The following is a 21,815-nucleotide window of genomic DNA, read 5'->3' as shown; positions in this document are numbered from 1 at the left end:
TTGCAAATACAGAATCCACAGATAATAAGGATCAACTCTATATTGTAGATAACAAGAGCCAGATGAGGGAACGAAGTACCAACTCAACAGTTCCCTGAGGTCAGTTCTATTTCTTGAATGCCCTAGACTTTCTGGAGGTGGCTGGAAGGGCCCTTGGAGCCCAAGCATTGACCCCTCCTTTTACAGGGGAGCACACTGAGGCCTGGGGCGGGGGAAGGGACTCGTCCAGGTCACAGTTAGCTCTGTCCTGTCTCTGTTTCCTGCAGTGACACTGGGCTTGAGAGTTTTTCAGGAGTGGGGGTGGAGGGGATAGGATGCTTGAAACCGAGGCCTCAGTTTACCCAGTTTACCTCTCCTATTCCACCAGTCTGCCAGAAAGACCCTCTACACCGTTCTGCTTCGGGTTCATTCTCAGACCTTTCCTCACCCCTGGTAAGCACTCCCGAGGCATCTCCTCTATTCCCCTGAGTCTAAGTGCTGCCTGTATGCAGATATGTAGCCCCTGCCCAGACCTCTTCTAAACTCCAGCCTCCAGTTTCCAGCTTTCTTCTCGACCTCTCCACGTGGATACCTAACAAGCATCTCAAACTTAACATCTCCCAGACAGAACTCTTATCTTTATCTGGACTTTTATCTGCATTCTTTCTCATCTGAGTCAAGGGTAGCTCCAGCTGCTCACGCTGAAACCCTGGCCACATCCCTGAACGCTTGGTTTTGTATTCTACATCCAATCCAGCAACCAATTCTGTTGGCTCCAAGACGCCTCCTACCAAGTCCGTTGCTACCACCTAGAGCATCTGACTACCGCGTCTGTGCTCTAAGCTGCGTTTCCTGCTTCTAGCCTTGCACTGGCCAGTCTGCTAAACAGCAGAGGAATTGTCTTTATGCAAAATCGTGCCATGTCACTGCTCTTCTCCAGCCCTCCAACGGCCTCTCTCACTCGGAGTAAAATCCAAGACCCGTAGATGACGCTCAAGGACCCCTGAGCTCTAATCTCTCCTCCCACCCTCCCTTTGCTCCCCCAGCTCCCGCCACAGGACTCCTCATGGTTCCTGACCGCCCAGATGTGTTCGTCCAGACTCTGGGTTTCTACCCTTCCGTTTGGGAAACTTTTCCCAGAGAACAGGTTTTTGGGTCTTCAACACCTCCCCCACCTGGGTCTGGGCAGACAGAAGATCTGGGTGGGAAACCGTTACCTGCGGGCAGGGGGAGGCCTGGAGTCCCTTAGTTTCCTGGTCTGGAGTCCCTTCTGGCCCGCCACCTGCTATAGCCATCCATCTCTGTTCATTCTTTTTCCACTTCAAGGTTGCATTTCCGTCTCCTCTCCCCACTTTTGGAAAGTGTCCCTAATCACCAGAGAATCTCATTACCACTCCTAAGAGAGCTCTCCGGCTCTGTTATGCAAATGTGGCTGTAATTGTGTCAGGCAGGTTTTGTTGCAGTTTTATCTTCCCTCCGCCTGCGGCTCCCCCAACCCCGCTTCAAACTGAAGTTTGCAATTCCCTTTTTTTTTTTTTTATCATGAAGGCCCCTGAGGTCCCTGGCTCCCCGAACCACGGAAATCACCTTGATTTCCCACTCCAGATCCCAAGAGCCACACTAGGCCCGCCTCGGGGCAAACAGAAGGAAAAATAAACAGCATTTAGTGAAATTTATTTTATTTCTTTGGAGATGCAAATCAGAAGGTTCCAGATGAGCTCTGGGAGTGTCAGTGTGGGGTGGAAGGAAGCTGGCTCTGGGAATGGGAGCAGAGACTGGGGGAGAACTGGGCACTCTGCAGCCGGAGGGCCTGCGCCGATATGATGCGGGGTGCGGGTGGGAGGGGAATGGGAAGCAGCGCCAAACCCCAAATCCCAAACCGTTGCATATGTGATCTTGTCTCTGAGCAGGGGCTGCTGGGAAGCTCCTGTCCCTGTCGTGCGCAGCCTTGGCCGTGGCCTCTGTGCTTCCCGGGTCTCTGGGAGGCGGCCAGCTCACTGCCCTGGGGATGCTCCCGGACTGCTTCCTCAGATGCCTTCTCCTGGTGGCCCTCGGTGTTTTCCCCAAAGTGGGCAGAGCAGGAGGCAAGGAGATCTGCTTGAGCTTCCATTTTTTTCATTCATTCACTCACTCAACAAACAGATTGAGTGCCTGCTGTATGCCAGGTGATATTCTAGGTACGGCGCATATAGCAGTGAACAAATTAGATGCGAGCTTCTGATCTAATGAGGACACAGATGGCACACAAACAGACCATAGATCAGATCAGGTGGCGAGGAGCATCAAGAAGAAAACCCAGGATGAAGGGGATGGAGAGTGCTGGGGACGATGCAGTTTGGAAAAGAGAGGCAGGGAAGGGACATCTGAGCAGAGCTCTGCGCAAAGGGAGCTGGCCGCCGGGGCCTGATTCCACCCAGCCACCCAGCTCTTCTGCTTGTCGGGGCCCAGGACTGAAAGTGTTTATAGGATGATCTCGGGATCCACTCCAAACCTTGCGCACAACGGACCTCTCTCCGAGGCCCAGCAACACACCCGTGTTACGTGAGACTGGTGGTTATGTGAGACGCCACGCAGTGCAGGTTAAACGTGCAGGCAGTGTGCCTCTTTGAAAGGCATCTTCCCAGTGCGGCCCTTCCAGCCACTATGTCGCTTCCAGGAGGACACAAGCTTGACTCCCTGCGCGAGGAGGTAGCTTTTATGTGGTTGAGAAGGCGGTTTGCCCGGAGAGGGAAGGAGCTTGGCAGCCTCCCGGGGCCCGGATGGCTGCAGAGGGACTGAGCAAAGCTGGAGGAGGCGGAAGGCCTCGAGGTGTTAGGGACCATGGTCTTCGATCCAGCTCTCACCCTGTCCCTCCCAGCTCCCACTCTCTCTCCTGAAGGAAGCATGCATCAAGGGGGGTCACCTTGAAAGCACATTTGCGCATATATAAAACTCATTTGCAAATGTGGATCCCTTATCGGTAGTAACAGGTAATTTGTGCCTGGGTTATGAGCTCCTTGATGACAGGGACCAGATTTTTATTATGTTTATTATCACTTCTATTTCCTGGCATTTGGCACATAGTGGGCGATCAGGAAATGCTGAATGAATGACTAACCATTTTTGACTGTCCCTTCTTCCCCGCGGCTGTGGCATTGGCCAAAGGCAGGAGACTCTCTGAAACCAGAAATCTTAACTTAGGCCTACAACCGGCATGACTCAGCAAAGGATTAAGGGATTTGGGGACGTAATCCTCCATAGTGACTCCTGGGCAACGTAAGGATGTTGGAACCAATGCCTCCATTTTCCAAGAAGAGAGTGCACGGCACGGGGCTTCTCTAAGAGGGAACAAATTCATCTCAACCTCAAGTCTCCTCTGGACCCCAACATTAGAAACTAATTGCTATGATTAGAGAAGAATGCGTCAACAATTGTTCTCCTTTCACAGGGTTATATGTGTGTGTGTTTTCTTTTAAGTTGTGGTTATGGAAGTAGTTGTGCAAGTCAAGTGTTAGCTGAAGCTAAGAGTTTGTGTTCAGCTGGTTGCCGTGGTAACCCATCAGCTTCCTTTGCTTCGCTCTCTCCCCCTCCTCTGTTGCGGAAAGGACTCCCTCCCTTTCTAACCGGGAGGGCCAAGGTTAGTGAGAGAGAAGGAGCCATTGCCCACACCAGACGCCACTGGTTCCAGACCCTGCGGCCGAAGGGGTGTTGCTCTAAACCCCATGTGCCTGTCTGCCTGCAGCCAGGCTCAGGCGGGTGCATGGACTGATGGGCTTCGGTCTCCAAGGTCACCCCCCCCCATTCCTGTTCAGCCCCTGCCCCACCCTACAGCCAGGCTGGTACTGTAGGCGCAGCTGTGCCCAGGGACTTAATTACACACTTGGGATTCTGTTCTCTCCAAGACCAGGTATTAGTTTTTAAAGTAGAAGGGCGGCAAGGGATTGGAAGGAAGACAGGAGCTGGAGAGAGGCAAAGATACCTAGGAAGAATGACAGACAAAGCTGGAAAAAGAGCACAATAACCTTTTGACCTTTTGCTATTTTGAGCAAACACAGTCCCCAGAGGTCACAGAAGACAAGGTCAGGCTCAGAACCCACATAGCCTTTGCCCAAACGTTTGCCAGAGTCCAGGTTATCACTTGATGACACGAAGTATAAGAACCCACACCACCCCTCCCCCCTGCACTATATATATAAAGGACCCCACGCTTTTCTCTTAATATTTTCCAATATAGTTACCTTCTTAGAGCAAGGGGACAGATCCAAAGAACCATAGACTTGAGGTTCTGTTTAGACTAGATGACCATGTTCCAGACACCACTCTCATGCCATCACAGGTATTAATTAACACATTGCATTCCTACAGAAAGCTTTTGATGTAGATGGATTAAAAGCCATTTCACAGAAAGGGAAAGAGAGGCACAAAGTGGTTAAGGATATTGTCCAAGGTCACACCGCCCTGGGTTTATGTCTGCAACCTCTACGCTAACGGGGCCCAAGAGAAGTCAGAGAGCATCTTCTCCAACCGCCTCACCTTACCCAGCGTAAGGAAGTGACATGCCCAAGGTCATCCAGCATGCGAGCAGCAGGTGCCAGGGCGTGTGCCCAGAGAATGAAGCCAGAGCTGATCCTTCCCCTCTGGGAAAGGTCAACAGGGACAAAGTTCTTCAGTCCTCCAGTCCCAGTTGCCTCCCCCTCCCACGGTTCATAGTCCTTGCTGCCTTCGAGGGGCCCCTCCCCAGGTGCCCCCGCCAGCCCTGCCTAAGGCTCACCTCCTGGGTGAAGGGGAGGAGGCTCTGCCCAGCTGTCCTGCAAAGAGTGACAGCACCGCCTACCACCCTGTCATCTCTGCCGAGCTCATCCCTGTCAGCCGCCTCCCAGCTCCCAGCTGTCTGTCAGCAGCTGCTCAGGGATATAAATAACCAACCCGCTGGCAGAGGCACCCTGGCAGGGAGGGCGGGGGCGGGGCTCGAGGCTTGGGGCTCAGATACTCTGAGCTGCTGTTCAAAGGTGCTAGTTGAGGCCAGAAAGAGGAAGGGGAATTTGGGTTTAGCAGGAAGCCACAGAGCAGAGGACCGGAGCAGGCCGGCTCCGTCGTGCGCTCCAGGCCTTCCGTCTGCTGGGTGCCTGCTGATACCGTGTGACCCATTCTTCTCTCCATCACCTGATCCTTGTGGCAGTATACAGGGGGCTCCTCTCCCCCCACTACTGATGGGGTATAAAGACGCTAATTCTATAAAGAGAAGGGAAGTCCCCCAAGGCCTGACCAAAGCGTAGTCTATGGCAGAAATAAAGGAATAAGAAGAGGTTTTAACAAAACCGGAGGACAAAAGAGTGATTTAAGAATCAGCAAACATTTATCAGGCCCCGACCACATGTTGGGCACTTCCCCCCATATCACCCGTTTCCCCCTCCCTGTGATCCCAGGGGTGGGCATTATCTCTGGGCTGCAGCTGAGGACGCGGAGGAGTGATAAGGAGAAGCAAGCAGAGGCAGGCCTGAAGAAACTTTCCAGAGCATCCGCTCTGTTCCACAGTGTGCTGAGGAGACACAAAGAAGGGGGAGAGGAGCCCAGAGACACACAGCAGGGAGGGGTAGGGCGGGCTGGTGCGCTCCTGCCCCCAGACCCCGTAGGCAGCTGTCCCTGACAGGGCTGACACCTGAGGAGAGTAGGGTGAGCCGTCCCTGCTTAGGAAAGGCTGGGGGAGGGGCGCCTGGGTGGCACAGCGGTTAAGCGTCTGCCTTCGGCTCAGGGCGTGATCCCGGCGTTGTGGGATCGAGCCCCACGTCAGGCTCCTCTGCTGTGAGCCTGCTTCTTCCTCTCCCACTCCCCCTGCTTGTGTTCCCTCTCTCGCTGGCTGTCTCTATCTCTGTCAAATAAATAAATAAAAATCTTTTAAAAAAAAAAAAAAAAAGGAGAGGCTGGGGGAGGGGGCTCCCTTGTGGAAACACCTAAGGGATCTATTCTCTGGCTCCACAATGGCTGCCTTTCTTTCTAATACCTCTTGGTCTATAGAGAGCGATGGTTCTTGCACTTCCCTGTGCGCCTGAACCACCTGGAGAGGTGTTAAAATAGAGTGCTGAGCCAGCCCCTCGCTGGACTTCCTGAGTCAGTGCGTGTTTTGTTTATATTTTTTGCTTTCTGTATATAATGCTTTGACATCATTAAAACCTTTCTCGGGGCGCCTGAGTGGCTCAGTGGGAGAAGCGTCCAACTCTTGATTTCGGCTGAAGTCATGATCTCACAGTGGTGGGATCGAGCCTGGCGGCTGGCCTATGCACTCAGCACAGAGTCTGCTTGTCCCTCTCCCTCTGCTCCTTCCCCTGCTCACTCTCTCTCTCTCTCTCTCTCTCAAATAAGTAAATAAAATCTTTAAAAACAAACAAACAAACAGAAAACCTTTCTGGTTGGGGAAAGACACTGCCCCTTCTAGGACTACGCAATTCCTAGAGATAGCCAAGAGTTCAGGGGAGCATGCCTTTGATATGCAAACTCACCCTGAGCCACCGTCTTGACCCCACTCACTCTGGGAGGCAATACTCTGCCTTAACCATCCCAGGGGGAGGAACCTGGCCGTCAGGGACCACCCCTGCCCCTGAGAGCCCACCGAGACTAGTCGAACTAGCCAATCATAACCTGTTTGCTCGGCTCTGCCTTTCCCTCAGAAACCCCAAGAAAGGCTGCGGGCCAGGCTCCCCTCTTTTCTTCTGCTCCTCCGCCTCCTGACAACACTGGGGTGGCCCCACATGGTCCTGCATGGGGTGCCTCCCGTTTCTGGAATCTGTGAGTGTGATAAACTTGTTTTCCTGAGCTCCTCCTGTGTCTCTTCTTGTGGCCGCATCTGACCGACCATCCCATAAAAGAACAAAGTATAGTAGGTGTGGGGTGAGGCCCGAGAAGTTGAATTTCTAACAAGTTCCCAGGTGATGTTTATGCTGTCGGTCCAGGAACCCCACTTTGAGAACTAAAGGTAAAGGTGGGTCCAAAGTAGCCAGTGAGGAATAGACATTTCGCAGAGGGCCCAAGGAACCCCTTGTTTGAGCTCCTATTTGCTCAGATTCAGTCAGTCCTGACGGACTGAGATGGTGACCTTGAACATCACTGGCGGGAATGGACACCGAGGAGAATTTAGACAAGGCTCTGCATTGTGGTCCCCGGACTGCAGCCCCGGCACTCTGTGGGGGCTTGTCAGAAAGGCACATCATTAGGCCCCCCCATCCCAAACCTGCTCAGTCAGCATTTCTGAAGGCACTGCCCCACATCTGTGCTCCGACAAGCTCTGCAGGAAACTGTAATACACACACAGTTCGGGACTGGTCTACACCATCTGGCCTTCATACTGGAGTCTAGAATATCTTGGTGGCAGAGTGGCTGGTTCTACGGCTGGAAACTCTCCCAGACCCAGCTACGGAGCTGGCCATCTTTGGGGACTGTGGCTGACCCTGCGAGTAGACACTCATTTGCGGTATGTCAGAGTCAGAGACCGGAACGCTCCTGTGTGGGGCGGTGCAGGAGTCTGACCGGCAACAGAAAGCCCAATGGACCGTGTGAGCCCAACGTGGGCCATTGTTTCCTTAGCAGGGACAAAAGCATGGGCTGCTCAGGCCCTCCAGTGATCTGCTCACAGGTCCTTTCCCACTGCCCAAGCCCAAGGACTTTCCTAACAAGTGCAAGGGGCAAGCATTGGGGAGGAAGACAGGAACATCGAGAAAGAGATCCTGGGCTTCTCACTAAATCTGGCAGATGGATGCTTAAAGGATTAACGTTAAGTATCAAAAACATCCGTGACCTGATTTGTACCCTGAGCTGAGAAAGCACATCACCCCGTTATCTTTCGATAATTTCACATTTTATTTATGCTTCTGATAGAGTTGGTTGCTGGGACTTGTGACGATGAGTTCTGACCCATGGTAACCTGAGGGCGAGGGCTAAGGAGGGTGATGCCTGGCAGCGTGGCATGGGGCCCAGCATGTCTACCTGCCCTGCCCTGAAGGCCCGCACAGGCCAGCAGCTGAAGAGGCTTCCAGGAAGGGAGGGTCCAGGAGAGGAGGGGTAAGGATGACGTCCCTGAGCGCCAGGGTGAGTTGGCCTCACCGTCTCTGCCACACCTCGCGCCCACCTGCAGCTCCCAGGCCCGGAAGCTGGTTCCCGCCTCGTGTCTCTGCCAAGGCTGCTACCTCAGTCTGCAATGTCCTTCTCCGGCAGCCCCGCTGACAAAGGCTCGTGCCAGCCCTGCCCTCACACGGTGTGGCCACTTCCCCCAATGCCCCCTGCTGGATGCCCTATGTGCGTCTGGCAGAACCCACACACGTTCCACCAAATCCCCAAGGGCAGAGGTCGCCCAGCCTGTCTCCCTCTTTAGACTCAGCACCTTGGTGGTGAGCAAGACAGGTGCTACCCAGGTGGGGTCTATATGCAGACGCAATTTTTATGAAGTTATCCAAATAAGGAATTAAACCCCGGATGACGAGCCCTAAAGGCCTGTTATTTTACCAATTAAACGACTAAGACTTGAGTACCTCACCTGCTTAAGAAACACTCCTGCTCTGAGGAGCTCCCCATTCCATGGGGGAACCCAGCTCCCGCCCCTGGGGAGCTCCAAGCTGGGAGAGGTGACGCATGCCTTGCCCTCAAGAAGTTCCCAGGATGATGGATAAATCTATTAGTCATGACACTGCTTCCTGCCTTTTCCTGGTCCCTCTGCACACGGTGGGAAAGGTGCCCCTGGAAGCCCGTAACTAAAGCGCCCCGAGTTCACAGCCCAGCACGTGGCTGTGGGCACGCAGGACATAAGCAAGAGCAGATAAGTACCCCAGAGGCCACTTAAATGCTGGGGCGATCCTGGCACTTGAGGTCAGAAGGAGTGAAATAGGCAACACATAAGGGGTGGCGAATCTTGACCGCGAGCTGGAAATCAGGGGGCAACAGGTCTTGGGGGCACAGAGGAGACTGAGGGCTCCTTTCCGATGCCCCGGGGACAGGGATGAGGTGCATTGCAGGGATACTCAGAGACCTAAGAATCTACCATTCCCACAAACCTCAGGGCCCTTCTCCCCTCTGCCCCCAGTTATAATGTGGAGACACTACCCCCATCAGTGGTTGGGACCAGTTCTTAGGAACCTACAATCTTAGAAGGACTAAGGAGAAATAGGCATAGCCTCACTCCTTCCAGAGGGAGAGACAGGGGAGGGAGATTTAAGTCCCATGGAAATTAGGAATAATGGGGGGGGCAGGGAAATCGAGAAAGATGGAGAGACAGAGACAGAGAGAGGTTTTTAGCCTGTGAAAGGAGCAGAGTATGGGGTGGAGAGAGAACAGGGGCAGCCCTCACTGTTGTCATGGCAACACAGACAAATCCAACTGTGCCCGTAAACACCACTGTGTGTGAGTCTGTTTCTAAGCCAAAGCTCCAGGACAGAAAGGAAGGGGGACAACAGAGCCCGGGGTACGGGGATTACCCCCAAAGAGCTTGCATCCAGCATGGCTGGGCCCCACACAGGGACCCAGGGACCCCCAACAGGGGCAGGAATGAAGGGCTCCTTTCAGAGGTCACCTCTCCCCTTGGAGCAGACAGAGGAAAGCCCTGAAAGCAAAGGGCCTTCATCTAATAGAAATGGACCCGATCATTAGGCACACAGTTTACGCACTAGGACCAGTGGGGCTGTGGGGGCAGGGGAGAGGTTTCCCATCAGGTGGGCCAGAAGCTGGCACAGCTCCGCCCACACATATTCCACAAAGCCACAGGGGCTTGTGGCCAGGACAGGGTCCCTGCCACTTTCTCCCTGGGATGGGGTGCTGGGCTCCAGATGAATCCCAGGAGGGTGGATCCCTCCAGTTGGCTTGGGGAGGGGTGGCCTGGGAGGAGTCTCGCTGACCACCAGGGAAGCTATGTTCCCTTCCCCACCCTTGGCTCCCTCCCTTTTTAGCCCCTGGTTCCCCTATCCTCTGCTCAACTTCCTTTGCAGCTCTCCCCTTCTTTCCTGCCTGCCCTGCCTCTCTGCCCGCCCACCCTGCTTTTCTCTCCTCTTCCTCTTCCCTTCTCTGTTTCAGTCTGCCTCTTGTTCCCCAGGTCCTCTCCCCACTCGACCCCCCCCACCTGCCTTCTCTATTTAAATCAATACCAAAGCCAGAGGAGTAGGTGGAAAAATACAGCACTGGGGACAGCAGGGAGGAAGGCTTTAGCGGTAGGCTTTTTGCTTCCTGCCACAGTAGCATCAGAGTCGAGATCCCGAGAGGCATTACCATGGGGACGCAGGTCACCCACGCACCCCTGGCACTCATAGCTTGCACCCAACCCAACACTGTCCCTCCCTGATGGCAAGAGACAAGGAAGGAGAGAGGGGCCCCACACTGCCATGCCACACTGCAGCTCATTGTGATTCTAGACCCATGGGGAAACTGGAACTTTCCTAAGTGTGGTTCATCTTGGGCCCAGCCCCACAGAAATCCTAGGTATTCTGCGTTTGTCAAAGCCACCCATAAGCCCCCACGTACACTTGATCTTAGCCAAAAAGCCGAGAAGCAATAAGCCCCCACGTACAGAGTCATATACTGACGTACGAAGGAAGGGGGGGCTGCTGGGTTCCTGCTCTGGGGAGCTCCCAGAGTTGCTGGAACAGTTATGCTAGGCCTGTGTGCTAGATGGCCCAAGACCTGGGGGTGGGAAGGGGGACACGGGTTGGCCTGAATGTCTGGTGTGGACATGTGTGGTGTCCAGATTTTCTCCAGAACAGAAACTAAAGTTCGATAATAAAGAAGGTCCTTTGATTCCCATTCTGCTAAACTAGAAATGCTCTTTAGTTGTAAACCCACCCAATGAGATAGAAGCTGTTACTTATGGTCCATAAAAACATTTCCCGAGGCTCACAGACCCTTATCTTGGGGGGGGGGGTGGCCCAACTACCCACCGAGGGGTTCTCCCCACCTAGAAATAGCTACACTGGAGCAGGGCTAGCCAAAGAGTGTCCCAGAATGTCACCCTGGGCCCCCCAAGGGAACTGCTGGCCCTGAAGTTCCCCCAAATGGATCCAGATTTATATCCAGAGTCACCCAAGTGTCTCCTAGATCCTAGAGTGTGGACTGTGGATGGTGAGGAGTGGACTGTCACCCCAAGAGCCTTTACTCCTAGTCCAGGGCCCCACACTGTGGGGGAAAGACGGATTCTGGGTCCCCCAAGTGTCTGGGGTTGGGGTGTCCACAATCACTCAGCAGCACGTAGAACTGTACGTGTGTGTGCATGTGTGTGTGTGTATGTATGTGTGTTAAATGACCGAAACATACACACCACGCAGACAGAGAAGAGACAGGACCTGGCCAGCAAGTACAGGTGGTAAGCACACAGACTCAGTGAGGCCTCTGGAGCCCCGTGCTTCTCCTGGTGTTCACCAGTCTATACCCGCTGATCAGAGCGGTTGTTGTGACAGTCTTGAACACTTCAACTTCTCAGAGCTTTCTCATCCCTTATCTCCCTTGATCCTCACCGCAATTTCACAAGGATCACCTTCCTAACCCCAAGATAGAAAGCTCTGAACTCAGAGAGGTTCAGTGACTTGCTTAAGATCACACAGCTTATTAGATTTAACATTTGATGTTTCCAGTGGGTCACAAATGTCTTCTTTTTCAAAAAAAGACAGCACTTTGCTTTGTGGCTCATTGGTCTAATATACATCAGGTCTAACATTGGTCTAATACAGCCCAGGAACTCGCCCCTGTAAGACCTTCCGGGCTTGGGCCACGGTGGGGTATGTGAACAGCTGCCTGACAAGATAAGACAATAAATAAAAGACTAAAATTCTTGAAAAAAGGCAGCTCCTACAAGACTTGCGACCTGCAGCTCAATGTCAACTTATTTGCACACGCTCCCATCACCTGGGCGTCCTCTCCCGGGGTGCCCCGCATGTCCTCTCCCTGCCTCTTGGCATCCTTGTGGCCAGGCCTGCTCCCAGAGCAGAATCCCCGATCGAGAAGGGGGAGCAGCCCTCCTCGCTGCTCTCCAAGCTCTGCTCATGTGGGCACGATACAGACACACAATGACTTGACACAGGCATAGAAAGCAAACACACTCGGAGGACCGAGCCAGCTGCAGGAGCTTCGAAGGGCCACGCCAGGGGGTGGTTGCAATGAGCAGAGAGGCCCCCCTGGGGGTGCTGGGTCCAAACAGCTGTGTTCTGTGTTGGGGAGCTAACTCTCAGGCTAAGCTCTGGTCGGTATGTAAGTCCTGAGGCCCCTCTACATACCGTTGGCAATGAGTACTGCTGGGGGGGAGGGCGGTGCTTAGACCTCACAGGCTCTGACCCAGGTCCTGAGGCTCCCTTGGGGTCTGGAGCAGGAAGGTGAAGTGGCAAGAGACCAAAGATCGTCCCCAGCAAGGGGCAGACGGAGGTGCTTCCACAGAGGGCTGGGCCAGCCACCTCCTGGGGCCAGAGAAAGCCAGGCCTGTCCCGGCCGAGCCACAGAGCTGCACCAGCACGCCTCCTCCATTCTGGCGGGTCCTCCCTGACAATAATGGCCTTCGGAAAAAGCTGGGAGAGAGAAGCCACCGCACAGAGGAGGAAACAGAAGGACGCGCGCGCACCGGGTCACACTCAACCGACCGCCGGGCCTCCTTGCCTTCGTGCAGCTCTTCCTCCCCGCTGGCCTCATTTGAGATCTTCTGGAGGTTGATTTAAATCAAGCTTTAAAAAAAAATCCCTACCTTGTATCCCCTGGTTTATGTTCCCTAGGCTCCAGTTTCCTGCTTGTAATTTGGACCGCACCGAAAAGATATAAACATCTCTGTGTTTGAAGAGCCCCCTGAGGAGCGGACGGCAGCCCTGGGCCGGGCCTCGATCAGGAAAGCGCTGGAGGCCAGAGACGCCAGGCCTGCTGTCCCTGCCTGCCCCGGGTGCCGGCGCAGATGGGGTGCTGGCCGGCTTGGGGAGCGCGCAGGGAGACAGGGAGGAGGGCTCTTCCACTCCCTGTACCACCGCTGTGTCTGAGGTTACGGCCGGACACCTAATTTATAAGCTGTTTTTACTGCTGTTGTCAAACAGCCACAAACCAAAGAAATAAAGTAGCCGAAGGAACAATGTCTCCCCCCTGCCTGGGCCCTCCGAGCCTGTCTGCTGTGTCAGGGCCTCTGTCTCAAGGGCTGAGGAGCCAACGTCCTCTGTGACAGACCCTCCAAAGTGACTCCCCCCTGGCCCGGTTAGGGCAGGAGACACACTGGGGGAGGTTGGTGGGGACACCAAAGCTGGCTCGCTGCCAAGTTGGAACACCTCAGCGGAGTGCTCCCCCCAGTGGAGTGCTCCCCGGCCCCCTCCGGAGGGAACCAAGGACCTGCCCCCACCTTGCTGCCTCCTGGCTGAGCCTACCTGGAACCCGCTCTCCGACCCTTTATGTGGCTCCCTCGCCAGCTTCTCCTTGGTGCCAAGAGGACCAGGGCCAGATAGGATGTTTGGCAGAAAGAAGGTGGTGATAATGTCATCACCCCAGGGCTCCATGTTATCCCCCCCCAGGGACAGCCCAGCCATCATCACTCTGCCGGCCCACAGCCCTCAGGGTCCATAACGGATGGCTTCCGGACTAGCCCTTGAGTGTGCGGTGCTGTTCCCTTGTGGGGAATAGTGTCTTCTATAAAATGATACTCTAGACAGCTTTGGGGCCCCCTTCTTGTCACTCCCGGGCAGGGCCCATGGCATGTAGGTGATGGATACGTATGTGATGGATGAAACAGCATGATTCTGGGAGGGAAAGGGGGCAAGAGCCCATGAGGGAGGGGGCTGGGAGGTAATGTAAGGGGCCGCCCCGGGGTGGAGTTGGTAACCACTACGGACCCTCCCACTGGACTTCGGGGAGGGGAGCCAGGAGGAACTGGCACTTTCTGACAGCCACTGCTCTCTGGTGGGCCTCAAACACATCAAGTGTTTGGTTCGGTGTTGAGGACCTCAGATGGCCTCTTCTGCAGTGAGAAATGTCAAGACAAGGCCTCTCATTAATCACGCACAGGAGCGCAGAGAAGAGGGATCGCTTCTCCGGGGGCATCCAGCAGCATGTCACAGAGCTGAGTCCCGAAGGCTGAGTTTCCTGGCTGTAGGAGAAGAGACAGCTGTGGAGAGCGGCGTAGGTCATAGTAACTCAGGTGCTGAATCCTGTTTCCTCTGGTTCAGCACAGATAACCAGCTGGAGCCACAGCTCTGAGTCAAGACCACCCTCTCTCCGCAGCCGCCCAAACCACAAGCTCACCTAGACCCACTTGGCGGAAATCCCTTTGGTAGAACTGCCAGCCTAAGCGACACCCCTGTCCACGTTCTTTAACCCAGACAGAGACAGACCACAGAAGCCCTCCTCCTTGTCTCTCCTGCCCAGGCCAGGCCGCCCTCCACTGGTGCAACTCCATCACACCCCTCACTCTCAACCAGGACCCTCTTCCCCCTGAACCCCACAGCTCAGCTAGTCTGTCATTCCACAAGCACTGAGGGGCTTCTCAATGTAAGGAGAATGGGAGATGCTGGGGAGGGAGCCTGGAGTGGTTTCTCAACTCTACCCTTGAGGAGCTCACAGTCGGGTAGAAAATTCTGGCATGAGAGTCAGGAGTGATGGCAAAGGCCACCCAGCCCAACCACCTTACGGTAAGGAAGCAGGAGAAGGTCACAGGGCAAGCTGGTGGCAGAGCAGGGCTAGACTTTCATGCCTTTTCCAGAATTATATTGTAATATGTACAGACTTGGCATCAGACAGACCAGGCCTCGAGTTCTGGTTCTGCCATTTCCTAGCCGTGTGACCTTGGAAAAGCTACCTAATATGTCTGAATCTCAGTTTACTCCTTTTTCAAACAAGGGGAGCAATGCGTGGCTTACGGGGTTCTCATAAAGGTCAGAGTAAGATGATGTAAAGTGCAGGCCCACAGAGTGAATTCAGTAGATGGTAGTGTGGGGAGGGGGGAGTCCAGAAGAAGGAAGAGCAGTAATGGCGGCTTACCGCAACTGTGGCCAGAGCTCCGCTTGCACTTTCTCCCTTCCACCCTCTGAGTAAGCACTTTGGCTTTTGGGTACAGCTGAAGAACATGAGTCACTTACCGCAGGCGGCCTGGGGAACGGGGGCAGGAGAAGCACCACCAGGCATCCAGCCCTGCAGTCCTGCCGGTGGCTCTCCTGGCCCCTCTGCCTCACACGCAGCAACTCTGACTCTCAGCCACACGCATTTATTGAGCTCCTGAGGTTTACGAAGTTACACGGAGGCTATAGAGAGATGAGGGTGAAATCCTTGCCTTCTAGGAATGTAGCGTTTGGGCCAAGAGGACATAAATATAAAAAGGTAACCGATAGTCAAATCAATGCCATAGAATCCCATGTGAGTTCCAAGCCAGGAGGGGTCACAGGGGTTGGAGTAATCAGGGAAGACTTCACAGAGGAGGCAGGGAGTCAAGCTCGAAGGATGGGCAAGTTCAAGAAAAATGGAAAGGTAGGGATAGACGTTCCAAAAGGCAGAAATGGAATGCTCAAAGCCCCAGAGGTAGGACTAGTCTCGGTGTGGAGAGGGCACACTGAGTCCCACCTTTTCGTATCATCTTTGCATTCACTCATCCATCTCTTCATTCATCCTTTCATTCAACAGATCTTTCTTGAGCACCTGCTATCCGCCAGGCATTGTGCTAAACCCTGGGGATCGAGAGATCAGCCAAGTGTGGACACTGCTCTCAGACTCAGTCTGGTTGGCAAAACTGACGAGACAAGGTAAAAATATTAAGGTAGACAAGTCTAGGTTGCTAGAGGAGCCGGAGGAGGGGCCCTTCCTCCATTCTTGCGGGGCCAGGCAAGGTTTTCTATAGGAAGTGGTGTCTAAGCTGAAACATGAGGGACACAAATATGGACTGATTTAAAAACATTCATATTCACTATCATCATGATCAGCATTGTCAAAATAACTTACATTTATTGAGCCCTCGCTAAGTACCAGGGACTAGATTGGGTACTTTACATATGTTCTCTTCTAATACTTACGACATTCCTGTGAGAGAGGTGCTATTCATTACCCCTACTTAGAGATGAACAAATGGAGTCTAGGAGTATTTACGAGACTTGCTGGGTCCCATGGCCAGGAAGTGGCAGAATTGAGATTCACACCAGGTCGTATGGGTCTTAACCTTTGTGTCCTCCATCATTCACCATATTGGAAGTCAGGAAGAAGTATGCTTAAATCCCCTGCTAGTGCATGTGTGCACGTGTGCATGGCTTGGGGGGGGGGAGGGTGTTTGTTTAACCAATTGATGGCTGCTGTCCAGTCTGCCAGCATCACTCCACCTGCCCACACCCTCCTATGCTCAGCCTTCCTGCCCTCGAAGGGGCTGATCCTTCAGAGCATAAACCTGGTGCTCCAAAAAGCTAGAGCACCAAAAAGCAATGGAGCCCCCAGAAGAGCCAGAAGCATCTCCTCTTCCTGACCTTTCCCCAGCCCATCAGCCCCTTTTGAAGATCTGCTCCCAGGGGAAATAGTGGGTGGGGGCACAGAGCGGCTCTGGCTCTAAGTTACTGCCGGGGCTGCTCGGGTGAAGTCCTGCATCTCTTGCCACCCAAACTCCCCCGGTTAGCAAACCAGGACTGCCAACCAGAAATAAATGTACGGAACTCATTCTCCAAGAGAGGCTGCGTGAAGTACCATGGTGGGCTGTAGATGAGCTGGGCCATTAACCACCGCAGGGTCTCGGGGTCTTCACCCACAAAAGGAGGGGCTCTGTCCAGGCAAGCCTAGTCTGTTTCCAAGGAGATAGGAAAGGGGGTGAGATTCTCTCCCAGCTGATTGTCTACCATCCTGGAAGCCCCAGAAGATCAGGACGCAAAAAGTGGGTGGGGGTGGGCCTAGAAGAGCAGTAGGGAGAAGAAGTACAACCAAGGCAGGACAAGGCCATCTCTCCCTTCCTGAGGTTTAGGAGGGGAGAGAGGGCAGAGCTCCTGGGGAGGGAGTGAGGGAGGTTGAATGAATCAAGTCTTAGAATGGTTCTTTCAGACCCCCTCCCCTGGAAGCCCCCGAGGGCAGAGAGCACTGGGTAGTCACGACAACTACGGGGTGGGGCCTCAGATCACCAGGAGCCCACCATGGGTTCAGAGACTTGGCCCCAAAATAAAGCAGCCGCACAACCAAGTCCTATGGTAATTGAATTCAGGATCCTCCTTAAACTTGAAGGTGAAGCTGATTAGGCTTAGGATAATCAAATAAACAAAATAAGTTTATAGTCCTACTTCACAGGGTAGATAATCCACTTAGAATACAATACCCCAAGAGGAGGCATAGGCTGGAAACACGTAGAGCTCCTAGATGAGATTATAATGATTCTGGGAAAATGGATTCATTGTAGGTTAGAAGAACTAAAGTATTTTAGCTATATTCCTAATATTGGAGAATGCCAAAGAGAATCTAGCCCTCCCAAACCTATTCTGAGCCTCACTCCCGAGATCAAAGGGAGACCAGAGGCCAACAAATGGTGGTAACAAAAGCTGAAGTTTCTTTTTTTGTAAAACGAAAACAAAAACCAGGAGATGGACATTGGGACAATCCATGGACCTTATGGGGACCACACAGGCTTCACGTGCACTCATATGTGTGCATGCGTGTGGCTCTGTGCAATTCCATCCCAGGTGTAGATTCGTGTAACCACCACTATAAGCAAGACATAGAACAAAGAGCCCTCCTGCTATCCCTTTATAGTAACGCCATACCCTGCTTCTCCTTTTTAACCAGCCCTTCTCCCCAAACTCTGGCTCTAATCTGTTCTCCATCTGTATAATTTTGTCACTTTGAGAATGTCATATAAATGGAATCCTGCAGTATGTGACCTTTTGAAATTGGCTTTTTTCACTCAACATAATGCCCTGGAGATCCATCCAGATTGTTGCACGTATCAATAGTTCGTTCCTTTTTTTTTGTCGCTGGCTCGTATTCCATGGCATGGATGTACCACAGTTTGTCTAACCATTCATCCACTGAAGAACACTTGGGCTGTTTCCAGTTTGGGGCTATTACAAATAAAACTACTATGAGCATTTATGTACAAGATTTTATGTAGACGTTAAGTTTTCATTTTGCTGGGACACGTGCCTAGGAAGGGGAGTGCAGGGTCACATAGTAAGTATATGCTTAGTGTTTAAGAAACAGCACTTGGGAGTGCGAATGGAACAGCAGGCTGGGAAAGGAACGTACACTGACTGCCCTATAAAGACTGAGATTGCAGGGGCCATGGCTGGGAAATGACCAAAGGCAACTGGAAGGAAGAGCTGTTTGAGCTCCAAAGCTATTCAAAGCAATCTAGGGAGAAGTCAGAAACAAGTTGTGAACAGCAGAGTGATACTAGCCTCCCATAAACCCCTAACCATGCTAGAAAGATGCGCTGACCAGAACGATTGTCAAGCCGTGATCATGTGCTGGTAAGTCAGGGTTCTATACACAAAAAGCACAATCAGACTTAATTGTTCCCCAAGGAGCTGTGTGGTCCAGCCCCAGCCTCCCCTGACCAGGGGAGAGGGGCTGCCAGGGGAGGGCCTGGACCCTCCACTCTCTCCCTCAGCAGACATTCCCTGAGGCCCTTCTACGTGCATAGCACCGTGCTGGGCTTCTGTCTATACCTGAAGAGGCTGATATCTGGACAAGCAGCAGCCATTCAGAAGTTCTGCAGAATAAGAGGGTGTTGAGGGCTGTCCCGGGGGACCTTAAGACTAGAAGCATCTCTTTGGGGCACCCCGGTGGCTCAGTCCATTGGGTGTCTGAGTCTTGATTTCAGCTCAGGTCATGATCTCAGGGTCATGGGATTGAGCCCTGCATCGGGCTCCGTGCTGTGTGTGGAGCCTTTCTAAGATTCTCTCTCCTTCTCCTCTGTCCACTCCCACTTGGGCTCTCCCTCTTTCTCTAAGAGGTTTTTTTTTAAAAATTAAAAAGTAAATAAAGCATCTCTCTCAAAAAAAAAAAAAAAAAGAACATAAGCATCTCCATCAGCTGGAGCTTCTTAAAAAAGGCGGACTCCAGGACATGTGGGTGTGGGACCTTAGGAACAATGGCTAACACCTACTGAACACCTTGTTAGGCACCAGGACTGGGCCAAGCACTTGATAATATTTTAATACTATAAGAGTCATGCAACAGGTCCTTCCTGAATTTCGTACTGTGTTCCAGAATGGCCAAAGAAGATGCTCATTTCACGGGATGGGGAGAGTGCCAAGAGGCAAACGTGTCCTAGAATAGTCCCAGTGTGGCATAGTCAATGCTTTTCTGACTTCCTGTGCTGGGTATTTGAGCAATGATTCAGTGATTCTCCAACAGGGAGCGGTGGGGAAGGAAGTTTAACCTCCAATTTAGAACTTAAATAGAGATTGAAGAGCATATTCGAAATGATACTATAATTCTGCATTTGGAAAATACACATTCTTTTTCTTTTATAGTAAAAACTAGAGTAAGTGAGGCTTGATAAGTCAGGCTAATGCAGATCCACGGAAAAGGAGAATTCTCGAGGAGGGCAAAGTTCTGGGCCAAGAGGAAGCAGAATCTCTGAAGGCCTGTGTGCTATTTTTATGCCCATCACAAAGAGAGTTTGAGTGAAGAAGAAACCATCCCACCACGTTGTTCTAGGGGGTTATCATAACCGAACTGGCCCTACGCACATGATAGACCCTCTCTCTCAACCGGTCAGAAAGCAAAGAGCTTCGAAACTCCAGTTGGGAGCCTTCAGTCCCTCCTGAACCATCCTTCTTTAATGAACACCGTCCCTTTCCTCCAAGAAGCCCTTTGTAGATGTCAAGTTGTTCCCCTTTTCTCTAAAGATTGCCCAAGAAAGAAAGCATCTCTCATTCTGGAAACTGGGGCCGGCCCTGCCTGAAAAATCCACTCTATTGGTGAATTTGCCCGAGAGTCTGTCTGGGTGGTAAACGTCCCACACATCAAGCCCTCCCTTTGGGAAATCTGGCAGCTGGAAGAGGCAGGGAGACTAGGTAGTGGGAGACCACAGGGTCTCCAACCTGAAGCCCTCCCTAAACAGCATCTGGCAGCCTCTAGAATGTTCTAAACCTCAATCAGTGGGAAAGGAGCAAGATCAGCTTCTTCTCTTTGTCCTTAAGACAGAAAAAAAAAGATACATTCCAGATAATTTCACCGTGATGAAGAACTGCTGAGGTAGCAAAGGAAATAAATCAACGCCGTCTCAGCTCAAATCACGCACAATTAAAACCTGGGTCTGAATGTACTTTCCTGTGCAGAGAGAGCATCTTGAAAATGACATGCATTAGTCATCCACTCCAGCAACCCAAGTCAGTGTGTGCAGAGACCATCCCTGAGATGGCAGCGGCGCAGGGAAGGAGAGGGGCTGGGTGCCTGAGCCCAGTCTTCAGCTTTCTGTCCTCCCACGTGGAGGCTGAAAATTCCACTTCTCTGTGTCCCAGGCATCCAGGGCGAGACCCACGCAGCCATGGCAGGGGTCTGGGGTCTGTGAAGGAATTTGGACCATGAGCTACCTGTGCAGAAATACACAGAAGTGGCCCAAGCTCCTGGATTCTCTGCCACGGGTCCTGGCCTCTAAGGAGCATGGCACCTCGGGGGCCATCTCCCCATGTCCTGCCTTCAGGCAGATCGGTCCCCCTCAGTTCAGGGAGCCATGGCATGAATTATGTCCTCAGCTCTCTTCTCCCTCCTCTTTTCTTTTTGCTCTCCTTATAATTTTTCTTCTTCCAGAACAGAAAAGAACCCCCCAGCAAAGGAGATGAGTTTATAGTGCCTGAAGAAAAAGAGCACAGAAAAGACTTTATGAACCAAAAGGCCCCGGGGTTCCTACATAGAGAGGCAGGTGCCCAGTGACATGCAGTTCATCATCTCCCCTCAGGGTTAAATGGGCAGAAACGTGACTCCTGGCAGAAGGAACAATAGGGATAAAGCCTAAAGATGAGATTTCCAAAGGTGGACATTTTAATCCCTTTGACAAGTGGCTCCTGGGGATTGTGGGATCTCTTTCCCACAAGAGGCAAGGGAGTTATGGAGGGAGGAGAAAGGAAAAAAGCAAACAAACAAACAAATCCAGTGGCCTTCCACCAGAGAACCTGGGGCCTCCTCCTAGCTGGGAGCCCAGCCTCGTGAGCCTCGTAAGGACTAAGTGAGACAACACCCGGCATGCTCCTGGCAGGGACTCAGGGGCTCGGTGTTCCTTTCACCCAAGCCTCTTATCGTGCAGGACAGCTCCTCAGGGCATGGAAATGGACCAGGCCCACCTCTGCCTGAAGAACCATTAATCCTCAGTCCTCTCTCTGTCTGTCCATTGTAAGGCCTGAGAGTCGGACTTGGGGCCCAGGGTGCTTGCTTTAGGCTGCAGCTAGGCTGGGACTGGGCTGGCACTAAGGTGAGGCAGGGAAGCCCCTAGAGCCGAAACGTATAAAGGCATGCACTCTCGGGGCCCTGCAAGTGTCGGGTCAGCTCCTGAGAGTGACTGCTTCCCTAAAGGCACTGGGTTGCCTCATTCTTTTTTAGCCTTGCTGTTCAGCCCTCTGCCTTTGCTGTTCGTTGTGTTTCCAGAACTGAAGAATATAATGGCCCTTGATGAAGCTACAATCCCAGGGGGGTCACCTGGACTCATTAGTTTTTACCGATTCACTTCTCCCTAAACCCATGGAGGTGAGATGAAAAGGACAAGTCAGACAGAGCCAAAATCACCCAATCAATGTACAGAGAACAACTCAGTCACTTACCCCTGCCCTAAAAACTCCCGGGTGGGAACCCCCACCCAGAGGCCAGGGGCTGGGAGGGGCAGGGGGAGATACACGGGAGGATTCTGTCCTGTGCACAGAGAACTTATGGGAAGTCTGCCAGAAGTAAGGTCTTCTGCTGGGTGCTCTGAGGAAATAGTAATGAAT

At 52.7% G+C, this 21,815-nt stretch overlaps 1 long non-coding RNA gene across 3 annotated transcripts; it reads right to left on the bottom strand.

The window, feature by feature from the left end:
• Positions 1 to 1,641: 1,641 nt before the first annotated feature.
• Positions 1,642 to 4,723, bottom strand: LOC105237159. 3 transcript variants are annotated; one of them, XR_855718.3, is made up of 4 exons: positions 4,497 to 4,723; positions 3,077 to 3,135; positions 2,512 to 2,655; positions 1,642 to 2,201 (listed from the first exon to the last, which is right to left on the bottom strand). It is a non-coding gene; the product is annotated as an uncharacterized LOC105237159 (long non-coding RNA). The 3 variants fall into 3 exon arrangements; XR_004627354.1 differs by lacking the exon at positions 3,077 to 3,135 and having other exon boundaries at positions 2,471 to 2,655; XR_855717.3 differs by lacking the exon at positions 3,077 to 3,135.
• Positions 4,724 to 21,815: the final 17,092 nt, after the last annotated feature.

Source organism: Ailuropoda melanoleuca, chromosome 8 (genome assembly GCF_002007445.2).
Source record: "Ailuropoda melanoleuca isolate Jingjing chromosome 8, ASM200744v2, whole genome shotgun sequence".
Taxonomy (NCBI): Eukaryota; Metazoa; Chordata; class Mammalia; order Carnivora; family Ursidae; genus Ailuropoda; species Ailuropoda melanoleuca.
This window is presented reverse-complemented; position numbering and strand designations above follow the sequence as displayed.